The following is a 6,128-nucleotide window of genomic DNA, read 5'->3' as shown; positions in this document are numbered from 1 at the left end:
GGAGAGAGCTGCTGGGGCAGCGAGGGAGGCAGTGGAAACGGAGCAGAGGTCCGTACCGGCTTAGATTGGAAAGGATCGCTTGGGTGTTGCAGTAGCCACACTGAAGTAAAATTAGCAACTGGCTCTGAAAGCCAAGGTCTGTGTTCCTCCAGCCGGCACTGAAACCTCTGTAGTCCAGTAAGCGTATCTGGAAGCCAAACTACCTTCCTACGGTTCTGCTTTAAAATACCCAGTTCAGTATTTATAGCAGCAGTTCCCCTGTATGAATGGCAGGCTGCTACCTCTGCAATTAGCACTGACATTATTTTTAGAGATCCAAAGTTCCTCCATCAATTCTGGAGTACGCGTGCATGTACCCCCCGCCCCAAGGAACACAAATCTGTCATTTGTATGAAAAAAACCACCAGAAAGCAGGCTGCCCTTTCACAACGCTTTTACCAACAGTTTGAGGCTTTCCTTTTTTTTTTTTTCCACTCAACTAATTACCAAGAAGGGTGTCTAAACTACTGAAATGTAGAAAACCCAAACCACATTTTTGTATGGTTAACTGTTCAGCATTTGAATTCCTGAGACTAATGCAAATTTTGATTTGACTTGCTTAATATCAACAAAAGAACTTCCACTGAACATCAGACAGGATCCATTTAGTCTGGGCTCAAGGAAACCAGCCGTTAACTGCCCCAGAAGAAGGAACTAACATAATTTGAAATAAACAATTACAGAGTAGGCAGCTTAAAAAGTGTCCTGGTTTCAGCTGGGACAGAGTTAATTTTCTTCCTAGTAGCTGGTACAGTGCTGTGTTTTGGATTTAGTATGAGAATAATGTTGATAACACACTGATGTTTTCAGTTGTTGCTAAGTAGTGCTTATCCTAAGTCAAGGATTTTTCAGTTTCCCATGCTCTGCCAGCGAGCAGGTGGGCAAGAAGCTGGGAGGGAGCATAGCCAGGACAGCTGACCCAAACTGGCCAAAGGAATATTCCATACCATAGAATGTCATGTGCAGTATATAAACTGAGGGGACTTGGCCAGGAGGCGCAGATCACTGCTCCACTGCTCGGAGACTGGCTGGGCATCGGTCAGCGGCTGGTGAACAACTGCATTGTGCATCACTTGCCTGTCTTGGGTTATATTTCACTCTCTTTTTGTTATCTTCCTTTTCATTAAAAATTATTATTATTACTATGATTATTACATTTTATTTCAATTACTAAACTGTTCTTATCTCAACCCATGAGTTTTACTTTTTTTCAATCCTCCTCCCCATCCCACTGGGGTGGGGGAGGAGTGAGCCAGCGTCTGTGTGGTGCTTTAGTTGCCAGCTGGGGTTAAACCATGACAGAAAGAAACTTTCCTTGTAGCCTCAGACAGTTAATTTATTACTTATTTGAAGTATATCTCTTATAGAGTTATATTTCAGACAATTTGGACTATTCAAAGGAACTTATGGGAGGGAGAGGCTCAACTCTTACTCAGTTTTAGTACACGGTTAAGCTTAATTCGCTTAACTTCCCCCCAAAAACCAGCTTTTCATCCTAGCCAGTACACATGTGCACTTTCTGACAACTAATACTCACAGCAATCCTTTTTAGAAGACAACACCACTAATTTCTATCATCCATCCTGGCTGGATAACAAATTGGTGACATCTCAAAATGTATTTTGCTCTTGGCATAATGACTTGTGTACGCTGCGACAACCGAGCCATACATGCATTGTTCTTCAGTGATATCTAGCATGATAATTAATATCAGTGTAAAGTGAGTCATTTTTATAGCCATTTTACCTGGAAGCAAAGATAAGATGAGCTGTATTCAATTAGGCCCACTTTATTATCTCTTAAGTTAGAAAATGATAGCATGGATAGTATGGAAATGGAGATGTATAAGGAAATGTCTAGTCACAGTAGTTACATCTTTTGGGCATGTCCCATTTAAATACGTCAAACTCTGACCTTAATACCTAGTCAAAGTGGGTGACAGAGGTTCACACTTCTCTCAGTGCTGCTGGTTTCAGGGCATCTGAAAGCAGACTCAGAAACCGTGTGGTGTCTAATTTACTTGCAAAATCAAAGAATTCCGATTTCAGGGGGTTTCGTTTAAATGAAAATTCAGATTCTGGAGAAGAAAACAAAACCCACTAAAACAGGAAGGGTGGTATTGTGGTTAAGTTTCTAGTATGGGGCTCTGAAGACCTGAATTATGTTCCATTCCTAGCCCTTCTGCAGACTATATCACTCTGTGACTTTAAGCAAATCAGTGAATCTCTTCGTGCTTCAGTTCCCCTTTCCTAAAGATGATGTTGCTGATTTGGTCAGATAATAAGCATTTTCATGTAAGAGCTACCATTTACAATATCAGCACAAGAAAGGCTCTGACCTCAAAACACTAATAGTAAATGACATGACCCTATTTACTTGAACTGTTCTTACAAGAAAACAGCAATTTATTAGACTTGGAAGAATATTTTGATTACTCATTGACAAGTGTCTTTATAACAATAACACAATTGAGCTGATTTAACATTCCTGTATCAATTCCCACACTGATCAGCCACTTACTATATCAAATTCTAAACAACATGCTTTTCCACAGACACACTGTCTTGCCAATTAATCCAGCTTCATAACAGAATCAGAGTCTGCTTCTATTCTCAAAAATTAGGAACAAAGCTGAAATGGGGAGTGCCTACTGATTTTCTAAGCCTTTCAAGTTTTTTGATTTTCTTTTTTTCCCCCCAGAGGACTGTCCCTGCAGGGGGGATGAATTCAGCAGGGTGTGGAGTGCCCCATAAGGGAATTTATACTGGGGAATACCATACATGGTATCACAACCTCCTCCCTCTTGGTGGTTTCACAGGGTGAGGAAAGGCTTGGAGCATAAAGGAAGCTCTGCCTGCATTACGCTGCTCCTAGTAGGGCTAAGAGTGTGGTTTTTGAAAACTAAACTAACAAGCAGGCAAATGTCTCATGTATCCCCAACAGATACAGTACTCTCCTACCTTCAAAACCATCTTCAGGAACATGTTTTTTCCCTTGCTGCCTCCTGGCAGAACTTTTCTGGCATCCATACTCCCAGCGCTTTCTGAACAGATTCCCTCCAGCCTTTGCCCTGTTTCTAGCCAGTAAGCTGTGCTCCTGCTGCACAAACGCCTAGTGATTCCTCTGAATCTTCTGACATCTTCCAAGCCAATGTTTACAAAATAAGGGTGAGGACTTTTATTTTTAACGAAAGCTGAGCTTGTTCCTTATCCTAGCCTTTGGAGATTTACTGATATGACCCTTCAGATCAGAAGCGTTTACATTCCTGCCCCAAGAAACAAGGGAGAAGGGCCTACGGGACAATGTCTCCCAATCATTTTCTTTCTCCCCAGACTTTGCCTCTCTTTTCTGAGACCATCAGGAAGGAAGAAAGGGAACACAATTTGTTTCTGCACGTGAAATGGTTCTTCGTGAAGAGGAGAAAAAAAGGCGTTTCAGAAGGAAGACTTTACTTACCAAACAGACTCTAAATCCAATTCGCCTCACAAATAAGTGCTCATTAAGCTGAGTGACAGAGCACAGACCATAATCATCTGAACTGGCAGCAGCGCTTTCAACTTCAGCCGTTTCTAGAGCCCTTCTTCCTGGCAGTGCTCTGCCCCGCAGCTCTCCACGGGCTCCAAATTTCTGCACTGCCCTCTACTGGGTGGAGTAACCTCACTTCGTCCAATCCTGCGGGCGTGGAGCTCTTTCCAAGGCCCAGGTTGTGGGGGTTTTAAGCAGAGGGAGAGGAGGTGAGAAAGGAAACAGAAGGATGGGAATGGGGGGTTGCAAAAGGAAACATGAGTGGGTAAATTTGAAGATATCCCAAGAAAGCTCAGCCTATAGGAGCCTCAAGTCTAAAACCCCAGCTCTTCCTATCACAAAATCTTCACTCACTGTACAAGTCTCCTTCACACATTACGACTGACGCCCACTTCTCCTGGGCAAGCCGTTTTAAGGCACCTTATGGAACCCCCCAGACCACTCTCATTGTGATTCACGTAGAGATGGTATCAAACTCCGTAAGCAGCAGCCTGACGCACTTGGCTTTTGGTGTCCGAGCTGGCAGGCTCACTCCACGGCTCCGCTCAGCGACTGGGAGCTCACCTACCTATTCGAGCCCTGCCAAGCTCTGAAGCTTTGCAGCTAAATATTATTACCGCATTCCTGCTCAATGAAGACGACATTTTGGACAGATACTTTGTCAGCTGCGCTACTCAGTACATGGCAAACAGGCTGCACGTGCACCTGGAGGATCTTTCTTTCCCCTGTGATCTTACAAAATTAAAAATCACATGAGAGTGGAACAGCTTTCCTGGCACACCTACGGCAACCTGCAGACAACCTCCATCTCATCTGAGAAACACTCCTGTGCTGCATTACAGCCATGCCGTGCTCCACTCCTTAAAGCCACGGCGATGGCAGGAGCCAAGGGTGCAGTAGCAGGAAGGTAGCTCGGCTGGGCGCCTCGGGGGCTAGGTGAGAAGTTTCAGGATCTGAGCCGTGCTTTTGGCTCTGTTTTACCTTATTGTGACACAGTATGCACGTCAAATCTCTTTTCTTTGGAGGGGAGGGAGAGGACTTTGTCTTGCCTAAGTAGACTTTAAGCTGTTGAGGGCAAGGCCTGGTTGTCCTACCTGTCTGAACCTTAACAGTGCCCTACACAAAACAGCCATTGAATCTACTCGCTGCATGGAGCACGCTACACCGAAGCAGATACTGGCAAAACATTTCTCATTATTGCATGTTCGAATTCTAAAGTAAGTTTCAGTTCCACCATTCCTTCATGCTTTTGTTTTACACAGAAAAGCAGCTGAGCTGCCCTCCCCCAGCTACTTATGCCAAACCTTAGCTTAAGCTCAGTTGCTCAAAAATTGTTTGAAAGAGGATTCAGAGCACAAAGTGAATCTCTGTGCCAAGTCTTAAAATTAATGACGAGCTGCCAAGGATGGCCACACATCACCGTAAGGCGCGGTATTGCCATCAGGTTAATTCAGTCTGTGACCACACTGGATTTTGAAAAGAATATTCATTCTCAAAGCAGGAAATACATTCCCTCAACTTCATTCCAAAGGACAACTCACAAGTCCTTGCCAGCCCCTGTCCCCTTAATCATTTGACAGAAACATTTCCTTTTCATTGTCACAAAACATCATGCTTACTTCAAGAGGAAAAACATCCTCTCTCTGCTCCAGATATAAAGAAGCATTCTGGCTGCAAAACCCGTACGTCATGCTGCATGCCCCCAACCGCATGTGCTCTGGAAGCGATACATTCATGTATTGATTCCAGGTTCAGGAGTCAGTGGAATTCTTCACAAAGTTTCTGTATTTTTGCACACGCCTACACAGATGAATTACTGTGCAAGGTACATATTAGGGTACTTGGCTCCCAAAAAAGACAAGGAATAATGAGAAGAAAGACTTCTTGGCCTTTTAAACAGGTCTTGGTTACTACTTTAGGAAACATCCTCTTTGGAAGAAAGCGCACTTTGCTGCGGCCTGCTTAACACATCATAAGGCACACGTAAGACACTGGTTTGGTACTTGAGGCTTCAAATCTCCCTCTGGGCGAGCAGAACAGCATCCCAAGCCTCCCGCACTGGCTGCTGGCAAGGTTATAAATGCAGCTGGGGATTTGAACAGTTACTTTTAAATCTGATTACCCTGCAGAAAACCCCAGGGAAATTCTGTTTTGAGAATGCAAAACCCAGTGTTGCGTCCATACAGTCCTCTTAGTGGAAGGATCGTAGATTTCTCTGAATGTTTTTCTCACTTTAAAATTATTACTGGTCTAAATCTGCTCCCCTTCTCGGAGATCTAAGTCATACGTTAAGTCCTCTCACCTGTTCTGTCCACGCTGACCTGTTAGCTTTGAGGAGAGCGGCTATCTTCACGTTAAAACTTCCCACGCTGGTTGCTCGCTCGCTTTTCTTGCCATTTTGTCCCCCAGTTTTGAGCTAGCTGCCAGGTCTGAGCCTTGCTCATCGCGTTCCTCTAGTGTCCCCTCGCCTCCCTCTGGCCTCAGAGCACTCCTGCGCTCGGGCTTCCCAGGCAGCACCTCCTGCCGGGCCAGCCCGCCCCTGCACCCGCTGCCTGCCGCTACCC

Source organism: Haliaeetus leucocephalus, unplaced genomic scaffold (genome assembly GCF_000737465.1).
Source record: "Haliaeetus leucocephalus isolate CR32 unplaced genomic scaffold, Haliaeetus_leucocephalus-4.0 Scaffold636, whole genome shotgun sequence".
NCBI lineage: Eukaryota > Metazoa > Chordata > Aves > Accipitriformes > Accipitridae > Haliaeetus > Haliaeetus leucocephalus.
The sequence above is the reverse complement of the archived record's forward strand: the minus strand, read 5'-3'. Positions refer to the sequence as shown.